We start from the raw sequence: 19,999 nt of genomic DNA on the forward strand, positions 1-19,999 counted from the left end.
ACACGCATACACATTTCCACACACATACCATCATATAGAAGAGAGATTTCTGAATACGGATTTTTTTTGTTAAAGAAACATGAAAGACCTCAACCTAAGGTTAAATGTATAAACTTGAACTTGAAAAAAACATCTTCATGACGCAACCGAAAGAATCATGAATCTGAAAAGCGACATGATTTTTCTGGATTTTATTTTGTCGACTTATGAAGTTATATATATTGTTTTGTATATTTTTGAAATTCCTTAAGGAGAAGATTGCTGTTTGGCTGATTGGTCCTAACCAATTACTGTATAAAAAGATGAATGATGCGACAGCACTTCCTCCCATTGGGGGAAAATGAAGCCAAAATATCCCGCTTCTGGGCGCTGCCATGTTCCACTTTTGGAGCCAGAGTCTGCTCAGTAGTAACTCGTGGTGGAGCGTCTCTGGACATGACCGCGAACACGCCCCCTTACGCTTTTTACATAGCCCGGCTGCTTCGTCTCTAATTCTGCAGGGTATGATGTCAATACAATAGATAGATTGCCTTTGGACTCCTCATCCAAAGGCAGCCTGTCACAACCTGCTCCATTAGGAGATGGACCCCAGAAAAGGAGGATGCTCTGAGAGACTGCTATGACACCACAGACTGGGATGTGCTTCTGATCCCACATGGTGAGGACAGAGGCGGCGACACACTGTCATACTTATTATGTCAACTTTTGTGTGGATGCGGTCGCCCTTGCTAAGGTGGTACGGTGTTATCCTAATAAAACCGTGGGTAACACAGGAAGTCAAAGCTGTCCTCAACATGAAGGAGGAGGCCTTCTGGAGCAAAGTGAAAGAGGAGATGAAAGCAGCACAGCCCGCTCACGCCTGGACAAGGGAAAAGGCACGGTCAGGATCCTGTTTCTTGACTTTGAGTGCCTTTGAGGGCCCCGTCTGCTCCAGGAAAAGCTGAACAGGATGCAGGTGGACCCCTGCCAGGTTGCTTGGATCGCCAACAATCTCACCAACAGACCACAGTACATTAGGCTGAAGGACATCAGGGCTGACATTGTGGTCAGCAGCACAGGAGCACCACAGGGTGCTCAGGTAGAGGAGTACAGGAGGCTTCTGAGGAATTTTGTTACATGGAGTCCCACAAACCACCTGCAACTCAACACCTCAAAGACCACTGGTTGTGGACTTTAGGAGGTCCATACCAGGTCCACTGCCAGTTCAGATAGAGGGAGAGGAGATGGAGGTGGTCAACTAGTACAATACCTCGGGCTGTGGGTGGACAACAAACTGGACTGGTCATGCAAAAAAAGCAGACTGTACTTCCTCTGGAGACTGAGGTCTTTCAACATCTGCAGGAAGCTCCTGAGGATGTTTTACCAGTTGGCAGTTGCTGGAGTACTATTCTATGCTGTGGTGTGCTGGGGGAGCAGCACAGCAAAGATGGACTCATCCAGGCTGGAAAAACTAATCAACAAGGTGGCTGGCATAAAGCTGGATACTCTGGTGACAGTGGCAGAGAAGAGGACATTAAAGATGGCTTATGTGAAAACGGGAGAATTGATGATTTAATTTCTGGTTTTACACTAAAATGGTCTTCTAACAGGTAAACATAAGAAACTTTTTTTTTTTTTACACCAAAAACATAAATCATAACTTTAAAAATGCAGGATCTGAATCTTACCTTCACAACAGTACTGATAACATCAGCACATCTTCTGAAGGGATTCCTTGACAAAGGCTGTAAGTCTGCAGCCAGGGGTTAATATTTCACATCTGATTTCTCCTTTTTTGCTCTTCTTCCCAGAAAGCAGCAGTGGTTTGTAGCCAAGGCCATTAGTTTTTCAAGCTGCAATAAAACATAATATTTATTTGGTCAATATTGTAATATTGAATAATGCAAGTTAAAGCCACTCAGGGTGATCTTTACCTAGTGGTGAGTTAAGGTTTTTGTACTTGCTGTGTTCGTTTTCTTCTCTGAAGTACAGGAGAACGACTAACTTTTAAAAGACTTCATTTGCTGTAGCAGTTGAAATGACAAGTTGCAGCACGCTGGACCTTGATGTGAATCAGCGATCTGCTTCACAAAAAGGATGGCCCTGTAAGCAGGCAATACAGTTTTATACCACAACAAAAACAAGTATTATTATGACTATCTTCTTCTGAGAAGCAACCCAGTGGTCCTGCCATTTCCCTTGCGAATCTTATAAGAAAAATACACAAAATAATACAGAAACAATTCAACAATCAGACAAACAAATACAACTTAACCAGGATCCAATGTTTTGCTGCTTTGAAATACCATAATTCAAACCTTAAAGTCAAATCCAATCATATTAATAAATGCCATTTAACAGCTAATATACACTCAAAAAAATCTGTTGTTGGATGAACACAATTTAATCATGGCACCCTTTTTGCACACAATTTAACCAAGTACAATAAACCCTTTTCGATCATTTAGCATTTGGTGGTTTAATGTAATCAGATTACGTTGGATCAACATACTATACTTACATTGATTTGAAGTGATTTATTTAAGTATGTAGAGTGAAATTTGTTTTAATTCATTCTACACAATTTAAAAAGTTTAGGAAAACAGAATTAAATCTTGTTGTTTCAACAACTACTTTGTTAATCAAGGCAATGATTTCACTCATTTCAACCAAATTATTTCAATTAGATTTGTTTACATTTGTTACACATTTAGAAACCCACTACTTTACAAAAAAAAGTCACAATCAGATTATGATAACATTATCTTTATTAACTGGATTTAGTGGACAATATAAAAGCTTACCATTTTTGTACACCTGCAAGCATTATGCCACTTCAAAAGGTAAAACGTTAGAATACTTATTTACATAGGTAATATGTTGGAACCAAAGCTTCCACAACTAAAAACAGATGCAAAATTTGCTCAATATATCGACTGCATTCTAAAAAATTAAACTAAAAGATAAAAATACATCTCCCACTTGGCAAGTTAAAACATGTGACAAAATAGAATTGTGTGAATTTGGAAAAATAAAATAAAATAATTAGAAATATTTTGGGGGCAATACAACAACAACAAAAAATTCCATAGTTGATGAAAATCTATATTTGTTTGGTGTATCTCATTGAAATAATTATTAGTTTGACCAATTTTTATATTTCTGTATTTATTTTTTTAATTTTGGTTGCAGTCCTCCACAGCTAGCAATATAGTTTTGCTGTGTTTTAAAACATGCTAGCAAGCAAAATGGACACAATAATACAGTGAACTTAACAGGTGGCAGTGGTCTTAAACTTTACAGGACCTTGATACATAAACACAACATAGTACTTCTGTCAGTACTTCTGATCCACTTTGAGCCATCTATATAAGGACAAACAAAAATCATCTGCAGTGCTGTATAAAAGGTGAATTGCCCAACAGAGAGAATCCAAAAACTTAAAAAATAATTTTTTTAAATGAAAGAAAATATAAACAACTCAAATATTAACATTATATATTGGAAATCACCATTGCACCAATGAACCATTCAAGACCTATCAGTCATTTTCAAGTGCTCTCACCCCATAAGCTTGTTTTTCAGAAACTGTACCTTTGAAGACAGCTTTTGTCCATCAAAATTTAAAAGTATCTTCTGGAGGACTTCAAAGGTGCATTTAAGTTCTGGTGGGTAGCTCAGGTTCAAACAGTATATGAGTCCAAACAACAGAGCACATGCTTGTGCAATGTTACCCAAATCAGTGTTAGCCTCCACACCCTCAATCAGGACACCAATGTCCTCTGGGTCATCTTCAGGTTCAGCACCCTCCTTCTGGATGACGTACACCCCCATCACAGTTTGCTCCATGCAGCTTTTTGCCTCGCTGTCCGTATCCTACATGAAAAAGTATAAGACAACAAAGTAAAATTTAAGAGATTGTTTAAACAACTGTTTCTATGCTGTTCATAAAATCCAAGTAGTCAAAGTAATAAACAGAAAATTACACCACTAAAGTAGTTGTTAGTAATTACTCCAATACATAAATTATAAAATACACCTCTCATGTCAAAAGAGGTGGCATAATTGACCTCTCACCGGCCCCTCCCCCGAAAGGGCCATTGTCCAATTACACATTATAGCAATCGTTACTGTGTCTGACAAACCTTAACCTCAAGCAAGATGGAGAAGCGGTGTGCCCACCGATACGCCGAGAGATTGTGTCTGGAGGAGTTGTGTTCTTTCCATTCACAAAGTCAAAAACAACGTGAATGGATTAAACAGTGTGTATGGCCCCATTCCCAGGTAAATGTACCGAACATTATGAAGCATGTCTGCTCGCACATTCGGGTACCCATTGGTGCGCAAAGGAAACCATTTGTTTGTCGGACGTAGCAAGAGTAACTTAGGGGGACAGGACTCGAGAAAAGGCTAACTCAGCTGTTAAAATAAAACAGGTATAGAAGTGTTAGTACTAAACAGCTCAAAGTTCATAGACATTTCTATTTACAAATACTGATGGCCATAGCAATGAAAAAACAACAGGACTTGTTTTAATCCAAGTACAGATTCAAAAGCAATATTGTCTTGATGCATGTTAAATGCATTGTATGTTTGTGTATCAAGTTTAAGTATGCATAAATTTCTTTCCTTCCAATACCAAATTCCAGAAATTCTTTATTGCAATGCTTAATACTGTTTGGTATTCAAGACATCCTTTCCCCAATACCAGGTGTCTTGTTGCTAATCTCAAAATTTTAATTTTAATGATTTGCATTTGAGGCAACGTCACAATTTGTATGAGAATGTTACAGACAACATGCTGTCACAATGACTCACCAAGTCCTCCTTTATTAACTTCTATTAACGTCTTCGTTTAGGTGGATGCACAAAGACTTCAAGATGCATGCTCGTCTGGTATCGATGTTGTCATGCTGGAGAGGAGGAGGAGATAATATGAGCCAAAACCAGTCTGTTTTTCTTAAAGCTAGGGTAATCAGTTAACTTGCATAATTATTCTTTAGGTTAGAACCTGGCATGTACCACTTGTTAAGCCGAAACAAAATCGACAACTTCATCTCCAAATAAAAGTTATTTTTGCTGCCTATGACAAAGTCTACTCAATCCTAATACAAACCTTGGAGATGGCAAGCATGAGACCTCTTATTTTCTTTCCACGTGTCCCTCCTTTGGTCAGAAAGATTTCCATTAAGCATGGCGCGTATTGGTCAAGCTCGGCAAAGAAAGTAGATAGCAGAGGCTTTGTGGTGATTCGCAGAAACTCCTTCTCAATCTGCAATAGAGAACAAATACATTGATTAAAAACGCAACTGTATATTTCACTCACTTCACATCTAAGCTGACTAAAGCTGCTTTTAGAAGACCATGCAGACATCAGTGCTGTCTGTGTAGGACATGAATCAGTCTGTGTCAGATACTGAATTTGAAATTTCCACTAAAGTCACAAGTAGGAGGCAAGTGGAACCAAGATCTAGGCCATTTGCTTTTTGAAGTTTGCAAAGACTGCTAAATTGCACCAGTGGTAGTTCACTCTTTGCAACACAGTATGCTGTTCTAAACAGATTTTTCAGGTTTATTTTTAGTATATTATTTGCAATTGGTGTTTGTTCTGGGAAAGATATTGCAGACTGAGCAATAATCCATTTCTAATGGGGGCCTTTCTTAAAATTACTGGTCCCAGTAACAAAGGCGCTTGTCGACTCAGAAATCGAGGGAAAACCAACAACACACCCGGCAGAACGTCATGTTATTTACACGGGTGCACATAAGTGGTCCGCATGTGCGCATTCGCTGTCAAAATAAAAGACGCGCAACAGATAAGAAGTTGCAACGCACGTTTGCATCCATATAAAAGGCACTGTTTTTGTTCGCTAGAGTGGGATTTTCACGGCACATTCTGCACCACATCTGTGCGTTCATCATTTGTTTGAAGCCAGCTCACCTCCTGCAACCACTTTTGCGAGAATACGCGCTTCTTTTGTGGTTCGGACTCCTTCTGACATTTGTTTGGAGGTGGAGGAAAACCAAAGTAATTGCTTAAAGGAGCTTCTTCGACATATTTAAGAGTTCTAAACAAATATGTCCTCCTCCAGAAAATCTTATGTATGCAAACACGCGTTGCAACTTCTTATCTTGTGCGCGTTTTTTATTTTGACAGCAAATACGCACCTGCGGACCACTTATGTGCAGCCCTGGTTATTTAGCTCGTCATGTTGCAGCCACAGAAATTCTTTTGTCCATGAAACCATAAAGCTGCACTTTCTTTTTGCCTTATAGTCTGATTTGTCATAACTTTTCCGTTTTGTGGTAAGCTTTTCTTTGGCTGTCACTTCTTCACCCTGACCTGTCTTATTTGGCTCAGCAAATAATGCTGCTTTTACACACGCACTCACATAACGCTCAGCGATTCTCTGCACGATCAACCTCTCACATGTTTAAGCTGCGGGAGATTTCACTTGTCATGTTTGCATAGTAAGCTAACGATTGATAAGACGATGTCAGAGGAATTGGTGCGCAAATTATCATCACTCACCAATCAGTACTGTCGCTTTCTATACACAGGTCGCGATTGCAAAGTGAAAGCAAAAAACAAGCGCGAATTCAAACGCGATTTCAATATGTCACATATTGACAGTGGCTCACCGATGCCAATGACATAATTACCCAGCTACATTTCCGAAAGAATGCAGAAGCATTGACATATATTTTTCCTTCCTATGACAGCCCGACGGGCAGGGCAGAGATAGATTTTGGTAGCCCGACTGGAAAAATCGCTAGCCCTGGGACGTCGGGCTAGCGATTTTGCGAGCCCTGTACAGTGTTTCAATAATTTGTACCTACTACTCTCCCTGATGGAACAACGCTTGCACTGCCACATACAAGTCACTGAAAGAAAAAAAGAAAAGCAGTTTTAAGGATAGTTTTATTGGCACCTTTTTTTCACTTTGATTAAATCATAAAACTATCATAAAAAATATATGATGGTAAAAGGCTTACCATGTATTAAAGAGGAGGCACAAACAATCAGAAAAAGGGGTCAGCTTTCTTTGTGGTGTTACTATGGTAAAGAAAACAGACAAAATTATTTTATAAAAATTCCACAGTGGATTTTTTTTTAAACTTTGTTGCAAATGTATAAAAAAAATACAAATACATATAAATACCTCTTGCAATATAAAATTCACAGATAAATATCCAATCTGTTGCCAAATGTAATAGCAGTGTTTCACACTATGCAATAAAGATGCTGGTAGTTGCGGTAAAGGTCCGACAGGCAATTTTCATAACTATCCGCCATTGCCTTTTCCTCTGACCTCGTGTTTATGCTCTTTTTCCCCATGCACTAGCGATCAAGTCAATTCGAAGGATGCAGCCCCTGAATTTGGACACAGCTAATATTTAGCAAATCGCGCATGCTAGTTTAACTTGCATTACTGTGAGAGGCCGAATGCTTAAAATAAAAACTTGTGTCAAGCCAGCCTCCAATTCGAGACTTGCAGTCAAGCCAGCCTCCAGTTTGTTTTACCTTCCCTGTGTATTCAAAGTATTACGGGAATGGATGTGGAAACCGGATTTCAAAATAAAAGCCAACTTCGAGTGAATTAACAGATATGTTAAGAACATAATAACATATAATTTAGGCTTTTTTTTTTTTTTTTTTTTTTACAAACTCTAATGTTAGATCTATATGACACAGCCTTGTACCCTAATTGTGCCCTGTCACTATCAAGGCCATCTTATTTTGGATTTCAAAGTAAAAGCCCTGTGAATCTTCATTTTTGAACTACTCTTTCAATGACTTAATAATGCTCTTAAAAGCAAAAGTCGTATTTCCAAATACTATTTGAACTTTATATCAACACTTTCCAACCACAGTCTTTTTACAGTGATACCATATCAATATCAAGTCAGTCTGATTTTGCCTTTCATAGTAATGGCCCTTTGAAATTGTCCATAATTGACTTAATCTTCTAACGATTCAAAATGCTCTAAAATGAAAAATTCTTGTTTCCACAGGGTAATTCCACCTTAGATCAACAGTATACAGCCCCACAGTGATACCATATCAATATCAAGTCATTCTGATTATGCCTTCCAAAATAAAAGCCTTTTTAAATTGTCCATAATTGACCTAACTTTCAGTGATTTCAAAATGTTTTAAAATGGAAATTTCCTGTTTCCACAGGGTAATTCCACTCCAGATCAACAGTATACAACCTCACGATGTTACCATATCAATATCAAGACATTCTGATATTGCTTTAAAAAATAAAAGCATTTTCAAACTGCCCATATCTGAGTTGCTCCTGGAACAATTTCAAAATGCTCTAAAATGGCAAATTCCTGTTTCCACAGGGTAATTCCACTTTAGATCAACAGTATACAGCCCCACAGTGATACCATATCAATATCAAGTCATTCTGATTTTGCTCTCAAAAATAAAAGCCTTTTCAAATTGTCCATAATTGACCTAACTTTCAGTGATTTCAAAATGCTCTAAAATGGAAATTTCCTGTTTCCACAGGGTAATTCCACCTTAGATCAACAGTATACAGCCCCACAGTGATACCATATTAATGTCAAGTCATTCTGATTTTGCCTTCCAAAGTAAAAGCCTTTTCAAATTGTCCACAATTGACCTAACTTTCAGTGATTTCAAAATGCTCTAAAATGGAAATTTCCTGTTTCCACAGGGTAATTCCACTCCAGATCAACAGTATACAGCCCCACAGTGATACCATATCAATATCAAGTCATTCTGATTATGCCTTCCAAAATAAATGCCCTTTCAAATTGAGCATATACGGCCTACTTTTTTGACGATTTCAAAATGTTCTTAAACAGAATTTTGCTGTTTCCACAGGATAATTTCACTTTAGTTCAACAGTATACAACCTCACGATGTTACCATATCAATATCAAGTCATTCTGATTTTGCTTTCAAAAATAAAAGCATTTTCAAACTGCCCATATCTGACTTGATCCTGGAACAATTTCAAAATGCTCTAAAATGGCAAATTCCTGTTTCCACAGGGTAATTCCACTTTAGATCAACAGTATACAGCCCCACAGTGATACCATATCAATATCAAGTCAGTCTGATTTTGCCTTTCATAGTAATGGCCCTTTGAAATTGTCCATAATTGACTTAATCTTCTAACGATTCAAAATGCTCTAAAATGGAAAATTCCTGTTTCCACAGGGTAATTCCACCTTAGATCAACTGTATACAGCCCCACAGTGATACCATATCAATATCAAGTCATTCTGATTATGCCTTCCAAAATAAATGCCCTTTCAAATTGAGCATATATACGACCTACTTTTTTAACGATTTCAAAATGTTCTTAAAAAGAATTTTGCTGTTTCCACAGGATAATTTCACTTTAGGTCAACAGTATACAACCTCACGATGTTACCATATCAATATCAAGTCATTCTGATTATGCCTTCCAAAATAAAAGACTTTTCAAATTGCCAAGATACGACCTACTCTTTTAAAGATTTCAAAATGCTCTAAAAGTGAAAATTGCTGTTTCCACAGGATAATTTCACTTTAGGTCAACAGTATACAACCTCACGATGTTACCATATCAATTTCAAGTCACTCTGATTATGCCTTCCAAAATAATGGCCTGTTGAAAATGCCCATAATTTACCTAACTTTCAGTGATTTCAGAATGCTCTAAAAAGGAAGATTTCAGTTTCCACAGGGTAATTCCACTTTAGATCAACAGTATACAACCTCACGATGTTACCATGTCAATTTCAAGTCAGTCTGATTTTGCTTTTCAAAATAAAAGCTTTTTCAATTTGCCCATATATGACTTACTTTTGGAGCGAATTCAAAATGCTCTAAGATGGAAAATTGCTGTTTCCACAGCATAATTCCACTTTATAGTATCCAACCCCACAGTGATACCATATCAATATCAAATCAGTCTGATGTTGCCTTCCAAAATAAAAGACTTTTCAAATTGCCGATATACGACCTACTCTTTTAAAGAATTCAGAACGCTCTAAAAATGAAACTTGCTCTTTCCACAGGATGAATCCATGTTAGATCAAAAGTGTACATCCACACCATGGTACTACTTCATTTTCAAGTCATTCTGATTTTGCCTTCCAAAATAATGGCCTGTTGAAAATGCCAGTAACTTACCTAACTTTCAGTGATTTCGGAATGCTCTAAAAAGGAAATTTTCTGTTTCCACAGAATAATTTCACTTTAAATCAACAGTATACAACCCCACAGAGATACGATGTTAAGATCAAGTCACTCTGATTTTGCCTTCCAAAATAAAAGTATTTTCAAATTGCCCGTAGACGACCTACTCTTTTAACGATTTCAAAATGCTCTTAAATTGAAAGATGCTGTTTCCGCAGGATAATTCCACTTTAGATCAACAGTATCCAACCCGACAGTAAAACCATGTAAATTTCATGTTGGTCTGATTTCGCCTTTCAAATTAATGGCCCGTCGAATTTGTCCATATGTGATATACTCTTTCAATTATTTCAGAATGTTTTAAAAATGAAAATTGCTGTTTCAACACATATTGGGTTTTCATTTTGAAAAGCAAAATCAGACTCAATTGATTATGACAGAATTGAATCATAAAGATGATGTAAAAGGAAGCTGAAATTGCCACTAGGTTGTAATTGATAGTACGTTTATATTTTAAGTCTGTGGAAAGATGTCATGGTTGGTTTGCAAGCTGTTTTGTAATTTCTTTATTTAGAATGACATCTTTCCACAGACTTAAAATATAAACGTACTATCAATTACAACCTAGTGGCAATTTCAGCTTCCTTTTACATCATCTTTATGATTCAATTCTGTCATAATCAATTGAGTCTGATTTTGCTTTTCAAAATGAAAACCCAATATGTGTTGAAACAGCAATTTTCATTTTTAAAACATTCTGAAATAATTGAAAGAGTATATCACATATGGACAAATTCGACGGGCCATTAATTTGAAAGGCGAAATCAGACCAACATGAAATTTACATGGTTTTACTGTCGGGTTGGATACTGTTGATCTAAAGTGGAATTATCCTGCGGAAACAGGAAATTTCCATTTTACAGCATTTTGAAATCACTGAAAGTTAGGTCAATTATGGACAATTTAAAAAGGCTTTTATTTTGGAAGGCATAATCAGAATGACTTGATATTGATATGGTATCACTATGGGGCTGTATACTGTTGATCTAAGGTGGAATTACCCTGTGGAAACAAGAATTTTTCATTTTAGAGCATTTTGAATCGTTAGAAGATTAAGTCAATTATGGACAATTTCAAAGGGCCATTACTATGAAAGGCAAAATCAGACTGACTTGATATTGATATGGTATCACTGTAAAAAGACTGTGGTTGGAAAGTGTTGATATAAAGTTCAAATAGTATTTGGAAATACGACTTTTGCTTTTAAGAGCATTATTAAGTCATTGAAAGAGTAGTTCAAAAATGAAGATTCACAGGGCTTTTACTTTGAAATCCAAAATAAGATGGCCTTGATAGTGACAGGGCACAATTAGGGTACAAGGCTGTGTCATATAGATCTAACATTAGAGTTTGTAAAAAAAAAAAAAAAAGCCTAAATTATATGTTATTATGTTCTTAACATATCTGTTAATTCACTCGAAGTTGGCTTTTATTTTGAAATCCGGTTTCCACATCCATTCCCGTAATACTTTGAATACACAGGGAAGTAAAACAAACTGGAGGCTGGCTTGACTGCAAGTCTCAAATTGGAGGCTGGCTTGACACCAGTAAATAAAAGGAGAGAGAAAGAACGAAAGAAAAAATGCAAATGATAATAAAAAAGTGAACAAAGACCATGTCTTGCAATAACCGTCATTTAAAACCAAAGTGAATGCTAACAGAGCTAGGTAGAAGTTCAATGAGACAACCATACTAGCTTTAGCTAACTTCATTTACTTTGAAAGTGAATTACAAATGTGTTAAATATTGAATTAAACATATCAATAACCGCTAAAAACACTATAAGACTAACTGCAAAAACGGGTAAAAAAAAAAAAAGAAAAACAATGAAGTGGAAATGCTAATAATAGTATAAATATACCCAGAGCGGATTATAAATCAGGTATTAGACGGTACCGATTGGCACCGTCTAATACCAGATTTTCACTGTATTTGCTCCACTCCCGCTGTCTAATGACAACTTACACATTTGGAATTAAAAACATTGTTAAACAATTAATGGACAGAACAACTTCGTTTGACTAAGATATTTTGAGTTATTTATTACTTACCTGTATTGTGGAAGATTCCGCAGAGGGAAATGGCAGTCCACTAAACACATAACTTCTCCGCGTTCCCGCCTCTTCACTTTTGGGAAGTTTGAGCATGCGCACTAGGCATCGGTTTTAGAGTTGTTGATTTAAAATAATTACATTTAATTGAACTGAAGAATGCAAATCTAGTTCATTAAACTTTTTGTTATTTTATGTTAAACCAACAACTGATAATGATTTAAAAACCTAAACTCAATATGTTCATGTTAAATAGACAAATGTCTATTGAATTAATCAAACAACTGCCTTAGTTGACTTTTTTGAGTGCACTCAAAAAAATGAAACGTTGACTTTAATTAAAATTATTTTGTCAACAGGTTCCACGAAATTGAATTATGTTAGTTTAAAGCAAAAATCTTTAGTTCATCTAATTTAAAAAAACTACTTAAGATTAACAAGACATATTTAAGACTAACTAAATCAAGTTATGTTGTATGAACATAGATGATATATTTTCAGGTTAGATAGTTTAGATTAGTTACTTCAACACATTTCTTATTTGTGGCAGTAAAATGTTAAATTTAAGTTAGATTAATTCAAATATTATATTTTCAGCCACCTTGTGCTTTATTAATTAGTTTTACATAAATCTATTTTGTCAACAGGTTCCACACAAATGAATTAAGTACATCCAACTTATTTTTTAAAATTTATTTTATTGCCAACACATTCAGTGAGCATTTGTGTAAACCCAGTCCAAAATAAAACACAACAGCTCATTAGGGTTAGTAATTAACAGTATGTAGACAGATGCAACATCAAGACTTTAAATTAAATGTCTGTATCTACCAGAAATAGAAGAAAAAAAAAAAACGCATTGAAGATCACATAACACATTGATAAGATGACACTTGAGTTATGCACATGTGATGCTAGTAAGGTCTGTGAGTGTTTTTTTTCTTTTAGTGTCTAAAATGGATAGCAAAGTTGCTATTTGCAATGATTGCTTAGGGTCAGTCCAGTAACACAATGCCAATGAAGTGCTTTCCTTTAACAATGCAAAGTGAAGTGTCCACCTCAACAGCCACAATTTAAAAAAAAAAAAATTATGTAACAACAACAACAACAACAACAATAATAATAATAATAATAATAAATAGTCCACTGATATTAGCAATCAAAGAAAATTACATCACCATCCCAAATAAAACTTTAACAAAACATGCCAAGATTATGGTCTAACAATAAAACAGCTTGTCAGCGTTCAGTTTTTTTGCAACAGCACAGCAGTAACCATTTAACACTTGCCACTGTCAACATTTATTTTACCAGTGTTTGGGCAAAAAACTTCAGATGGAAACATTTTAACATGGAAACAATTGTTCGTCTTTAAAAGTCCACAAAATATACATTCATCCTGCATTCCCAACTTGGATGATCTGATATTCTCCTGTTGGTGTTGTTCCCAGACCATCATGAAAATGTTGTTCCAGGTTCAACATTGCAAGTGACCAATCACATTGTTGTGACGTTATTCTATTCCAAGCCATTCGTGCATTTATGAAATTCCAATGTTGCAAGGACAATATCAATTCTGCTTACTGTTTATTAAAGGGTTACGGTCAGGGTCAGGGTCAGTTGATCGGCGGACAGAGGCGGTTTCTCGCAGCTTAAGTACAGTTTTTTGTTTTACGCCGGTTTTTCCCGAAGTCGCAAAAGTATGACGTCACAACATTCTGATTGGTCACTTGCAATGTTGATCCTGGAACAACATTTAGTATGATGATCTGGGAACAACACCAACACGGGGATATCAGATCAACCTCCTAACTTACCCTTATTTTTAGTATGTATTGCAATTACCTTTACAATGCACACAATGTAACACAAACTGAATATGAACATATTTCCACCTCATAACAATATGCCTTGAACGCTAATATACACACCACCCTTCAACATTTCTGGTGCAGTATCATCTCTCAATTAAATCCTTTAAATCTCAATACTTTTGATTGTCTCTTAGCTTTCAGTCTTGAGGTTAACTGAGATTCAGTGCATATATCCCACCCATTAAGAGTGCACATGCAGAGGCCAGGTCTTCCAGGTCATGCAGGACACACTAGATGGTTATACCCACATCGGCTGGAGGAGTGCTGGCATCAGCTCTTTCGATGGTAAAGATAGCAAGGGTAATTTGTTCCAGCTCCCTCTGAACAGCTGTAGCTTAGACACAAAAACATAGAAAAATGGCATCCAGTTTTAAAAAAAAGAAAGAAAAAGGGCCAAAGCTACCCTTTAATGACGTAAACACAATATTAGGAACATGCACCCCAGTGCGCCACTATTTCAGACTACAGATTCAACGATAAATATAAATAGTTTGGGTATACAAGATTTCCCAAAACATTTAAACAGGTTCCATGCAAATTACAACAACAACAACATTACAACATGCAACAACATTAGTTATTCAAAATTAGTTTTTTATCTGTATTAAACCAAAACTAAAATTACCAACCAATTATTCTTTGAAGAGGATGCTTGGGTCTTCATTCAGGTAAAAAGGTAGTGCCCTGAGGACACACTCCCTCCCCTTTTCAATGGTTTCCTTCTGTAGAGAGTGGCAGAGATACAGGAAGAGAAAACAGAAATACTTTAGGATGACAGAAACTCACATTATACGCAAAATGAATGACATAGCCACTGCACAGATAGACATGTACACAAGACCAACTAATCATCACATGGATATGAATAGTTAACCTGTTGGGCAGGGTTTCCACCACATTATATATGTCCATAATGGAGGTAAAGAAACTAATACATCATCTTTTTTGCATTCAAAACATAACATAAAAACATTCACTTCTGGTTTAACCTAAATCAAGGGATCAGATTTTACATATGTTTAGGTAATTTAAATTTTCCAACGTTTTGAGTACCAAACTTTGTCTTGCTTAATATAAATGTAAGTGCACTGTGCAGCTACCATACACTAGCTGTTTAAATTTGAAAATGATCTTATTAGCCATAATATTTTGCTACCAACAGAATAACGCACCTGTGTGGCAGGGGCCAAAGTTTGTCTAATTTTCTTCCCTGCAACGCCTCCTTTTTTCTTGAAGACTTTTATGAGCTGGTCAGTGTATTGGTCAAGTTGTGTAAAAAGCCTTGGAACATGTGCAGCAGTAGTAATCCTCACATATTCTGCTTCCACCTGAAAATATGTCAACAAACACAACATACTGTACTGTAAATATACATACTATATGTACACATATACAAACTAAAACTAATGTAGAAAGACCTCATTAAAGCTATAATTTTAACACAAACATTTACACAAAATGCTAATGGAGCCATTACAGCTTTTATTGTTATTTATCAAGTTCCAAAAAATATTGATCACAGCTGATCTGAAAAGAATTTCATGCCTCAGGCCTTTGAACTGCAACCTTTACCATGGTTCAGATGTGGAGACGAAATAACAGGGGCATGGGATGGGTCACAAAAGAAAACTTAACTTATAAAACAGTTTTGTTTTTAAAAGTATAACAGTTCACATACCACATACAAGCTCAGCAATACCACATACACCACATCAGTATAGGAGGGAGCAGGTAAAGGCAGGATCTGAGATTTATAAAGTAAAACAAGAAATTCATTACTTAATTTCAAGAAGCAAATTATTGTTTGAATTACAACTAAATAAAATACTACTCAGAAGAAAAGCAAGAGATTGACACTGCCATGTGCTAACTTTCTATAGAAGCAATTATCACCAGGTCTGTCGACCTCCATTGTCTGTCCACTCATATGTCTTGAATAATTTTATTAAAAAAATTAAGTGTGTACTTTCACAAACTGTAATTTATAACTACATTGATATGTATAACTCCGCTAGGAAACATGCTGTATTTACAGACCATTTTTACATAATACAGATTACTGATAGAGCAGAACAATGGTGTCACAGTGGCTTTCGCCCTTGACTTTTTGGATTTTAAATGTCACTTTATGCTATCCTTGCTATCCTATTCGATATTTCCGACTCTCGGATTACAGAAAAGGAATCCCAAGAAAGCAAATGGAAAAATAACCCCTTGAAAGAATAACCCCATGAACCCCTGTAGCTAATCCCTTAATAAAACAAAAAACAATAAAAATGTTTCTTACACAGTCCACAAAATAAGCATGTCCAGGACCCAGTAAAACTAATGTAAAACAAGCACACGCAAACGATATAACATGTCTTGTAAGACAAACGCAAAATATAACCATGCTGGACATATAGATACTACACAACATAGTCAAAGAAAAAAGTGGTCTTACCTCTCAAAGAAACAGCAGCTTGGCGCCAAAACAGCCTTTTTCAGTTAAATTTGAAGTCTTGCGCATGAGCAGGCACAAGCCGTGAAACCTTCTTGTTCTGCGCGGTTTCATTACAACTGTTTTTGCATTACTGCCACCTTGTGGATATACAAGGTATATCGATCCTCATTGACTTAACTTAAATGTTATGCGATCAAGTAACACATTAGTATTATGTACGTTGAATAATAGACACAATTACGTAGACTTGATTAGAAAAACATATGTTAACTTAACAAAAACATATATTTTAAGTAAAATGAAAATAAATAATTAATATACACTGAACAATCCACCTCATTCATTTTTTTGAGTGTGTAGGACTATACCACAAAAGCAAATAATGAAAAAACTACACTTCCAGAACATCTAGAAATATCTCCACACCTGCACTAATTCCATTCAAAAAGTGAAAGTTGTAAAATGAATACATTCATTCCACACTGATATATTTCAAGTGTTTATTTTTTAAAATTTTGATGATTATAACTGACAACTAATGAAAACGCCAAATCCAGTATCTCAGAAAATTAGAATATTACGTAAGACCAATACAAAGAAAGGATTTTTTGAACTCTTGGCCAACTGAAAAGTATGAACACGAAAAGTATGAGCATGTACAGCACTCAATACGTAGGCTACGTCCACACTGCAGGTCTTAATGCTCAATTCCGATTTTTTGATCAAATCTGATTTTTTTGTCTGCTCGTTCACACTACAAAAAAAAATGCGACAGCAAACGCGCTCTAGTGTGAACGCTCAAAGCGGCCCGCATGCGCAAAAGAAGATGTCACACACACAACGCGCTCTGTTTAGACCCAGAGCAAACAATATTGTTTGACTGATGGCCCTTAATATAAAGACTTCGGACTTCACGTTTCCCAATTTTTGCTTTAAGTTATTTTGTTATTTACATAATAATGTAGATAACCTAATAATTATCCTTATCGCTGTTTTAGAGAGGAGCTGTGCTTCAAAGGATAGTTGCCGATTTCTGTCTTAATCTGCAGATTATGCAGTACAAATAAAATGTTAACGTTTCTCCAACGTTGTCTTCCCAGCAGTTTCACCGGATGGCCAAGAAGCTTTCGCAATGTCTTATCGGGCGCTGATAATTGGCGTCTGTCTTGTGTCAGTGACGTAAAAGACGGATTTAATGCGACATGACCGTTCAAACAGCAGTCGCTTTCTAAAACATCGGATATGTATCGGATTCAGTACCACATACGAAAGTGACCCAGATCGGATTTGAAAATATCGGATTTGTACCGTTCACACTTTCATACCATGATCGGATATGGGTCGCATAGCGTCAAAAAAATCGGATTTGATGCGCTTTCGCCTGCATCAAATCCGATTTTTTTGACCCTATGCGACCAATATCCGATCATGGTATGAAAGTGTGAACGGTACAAATCCGATATTTTCAAATCCGATCTGGGTCACTTTCGTATGTGGTACTGAATCCGATACATATCCGATGTTTTAGAAAGCGACTGCTGTTTGAACGGTCAAGTCGCATTAAATCCGCCTTTTACGTCACCGACACAACACAGACGCCAATTATCAGCGCCCGAGAAGACATCGCGAACGCTTCCTAGCCGTCCAGTGTAGATGTCAGTGAAACTGTTGGGAAGACAACGTAAACATTTTATTTGTACTGTATAATCTGCAGATTCTGACAGAAATCTGCAACTATCCTTTGAAGCACCGCTCCTCTCTTAAACAGCAATAAGGATCATTATTAGGTTATTTACATTATTATGTAAATAACAAAATAACTTAAAGCAAAAATTGGGAAACGTAAAGTCCGAAGTCTTTATATTAACGGCCATCAGTCAAACAATACTGTTTGTTCTTGGTCTAAACAGAGCGCGTTGTGTGTGACATCTTCTTTTGCGCATGCGGGCCGCTTTGAGCGTTCACACTAGAGCGCGTTTGCTGTCGCATTTTATTTGTAGTGTGAACGAGGAGACAAAAAAATCGGATTTGATCAAAAAATCGGAATTGAGCATTAAGACCTGCAGTGTGAACGTAGCCTTAGTTGGGGCTCCTGTTGCCTGAATTACTACAGCAATAAGGCGTGGCATGGAATCAGTCTGTGGCACTGCTCAGGTGTGATGAGAGCCCAGATTGCTCTGATAGTGGCCTTCAGCTCTTCTGCATTGTTGCCGAGTCTGCTGAATATTTAAATATTCAAGGCAAGCAGAATATTCCACAATAAAACCGAACTACAGCTTCAATATCCTGCTTGTACATGAATGCAATAACAATAATGATCAAATAACATGACAAAGTCAAAAGGAACATTTCTAAATATATATATTTCAGCACTTTCACTATTTAAACGTAAGACCAGTTTAAGGAAGAGGACTCCCTTACTGCATTTATTTATATTATATTATCTGTATAGCACTTTAGAGCACACCTTTCACTTTATTAAAAGCACCTTATCAAGCACTTTATTTAGCATTGCACTTTAAGCATGGATTTGCACACAAGAAGTTTAAATATTTATTGACTATTTATTGGGAATTTTAAAATCAGTTGGTAGCCTTATTTCAGATCCTGCACAGCTGCTCCTCATCAAGGAATGTGGTGGTTGTCTGTCAGGAGAGAAGAATGGTGATCGAGATTGTGATTAAGGTTTACCAGTAAGGAAAACTAATGCATGTGTGTGTGAAATCTAGGGATAAAAGTGGTGCAAATAAGTGTAAGATAATGATTACTCACCTTTCTTGCCTGTGTCCTTTTCAAGGTGTTTGGGCAAATGTTTCCCTGGGGGTCCAGACACCATTTAAAGGTTCCGGGAGAGACCATTGGTAAAGAGAGTGTGGTGAATCTTTTTGTGCTTGGGTTTTTATAATATTGGGTTTGGTGTAACATTAAGTGTGAAATATTTATTAATATGTAAATGTGAAAATGTATTTATTTATTCTTATTGATATATTGTATACTGTGATGGAAGGTTGGGATTTAAGAATTTACCTGAGAGTGGAATAATGGTTAAGTCTGTGACAGCTGAACATATTTAAGGCTGCCAGTTGTCATTAGAGGATGGATTTTTGTGCTGTGAAGAAGCTTAACAAATTAATTGTTGTAAGGAGAGCTGTATAGCAAATAAATGCATTTTTTGGTTCCACTACACTTGCCTTGGTCCATCTCACTGTGTTTCCAGCCGCTAAGGGCCGCCCTGTTACAACCAGTAACCGAGAGTTTATTTTCTGCAGTGTTGTGCAAAGTATTTGAAGGGAACAAGAATTTCCCCACTTCGGTCCAAATGATCTCCCTTTATTTTGACAAATACGCTAGGATTACTGCAGCCCCCCAGCCCGAGACTACTACTGCAGGCAATTTGACAACATTTTGCTTGTCACTTACAGGT

The 19,999-nt window shown here is 36.5% G+C and overlaps 3 long non-coding RNA genes across 5 annotated transcripts; all 3 read right to left on the reverse strand.

Moving 5' to 3' along the window:
• Positions 1-2,729: 2,729 nt before the first annotated feature.
• LOC145423044 (uncharacterized) lies at positions 2,730-5,007 on the reverse strand. The gene is made up of 2 exons (XR_013904163.1): positions 4,798-5,007; positions 2,730-3,855 (listed from the first exon to the last, which is right to left on the reverse strand). It is a non-coding gene; the product is annotated as an uncharacterized LOC145423044 (long non-coding RNA).
• A 94-nt stretch (positions 5,008-5,101) lies between these two features.
• LOC113014022 (uncharacterized) lies at positions 5,102-7,435 on the reverse strand. The gene is made up of 3 exons (XR_003270905.2): positions 6,976-7,435; positions 6,816-6,864; positions 5,102-5,251 (listed from the first exon to the last, which is right to left on the reverse strand). It is a non-coding gene; the product is annotated as an uncharacterized LOC113014022 (long non-coding RNA).
• Positions 7,436-11,545: 4,110 nt separating this feature from the next.
• On the reverse strand, positions 11,546-16,921 carry LOC113014011 (uncharacterized). 3 transcript variants are annotated; one of them, XR_013904393.1, is made up of 5 exons: positions 16,420-16,921; positions 15,811-15,876; positions 15,305-15,460; positions 14,762-14,854; positions 11,546-14,466 (listed from the first exon to the last, which is right to left on the reverse strand). It is a non-coding gene; the product is annotated as an uncharacterized LOC113014011 (long non-coding RNA). The 3 variants fall into 3 exon arrangements; XR_013904392.1 differs by having other exon boundaries at positions 16,576-16,920; XR_013904391.1 differs by having other exon boundaries at positions 15,811-16,916.
• Positions 16,922-19,999: the final 3,078 nt, after the last annotated feature.

Source organism: Astatotilapia calliptera, chromosome 20 (assembly GCF_964374335.1).
Source record: "Astatotilapia calliptera chromosome 20, fAstCal68.1, whole genome shotgun sequence".
Taxonomy (NCBI): Eukaryota; Metazoa; Chordata; class Actinopteri; order Cichliformes; family Cichlidae; genus Astatotilapia; species Astatotilapia calliptera.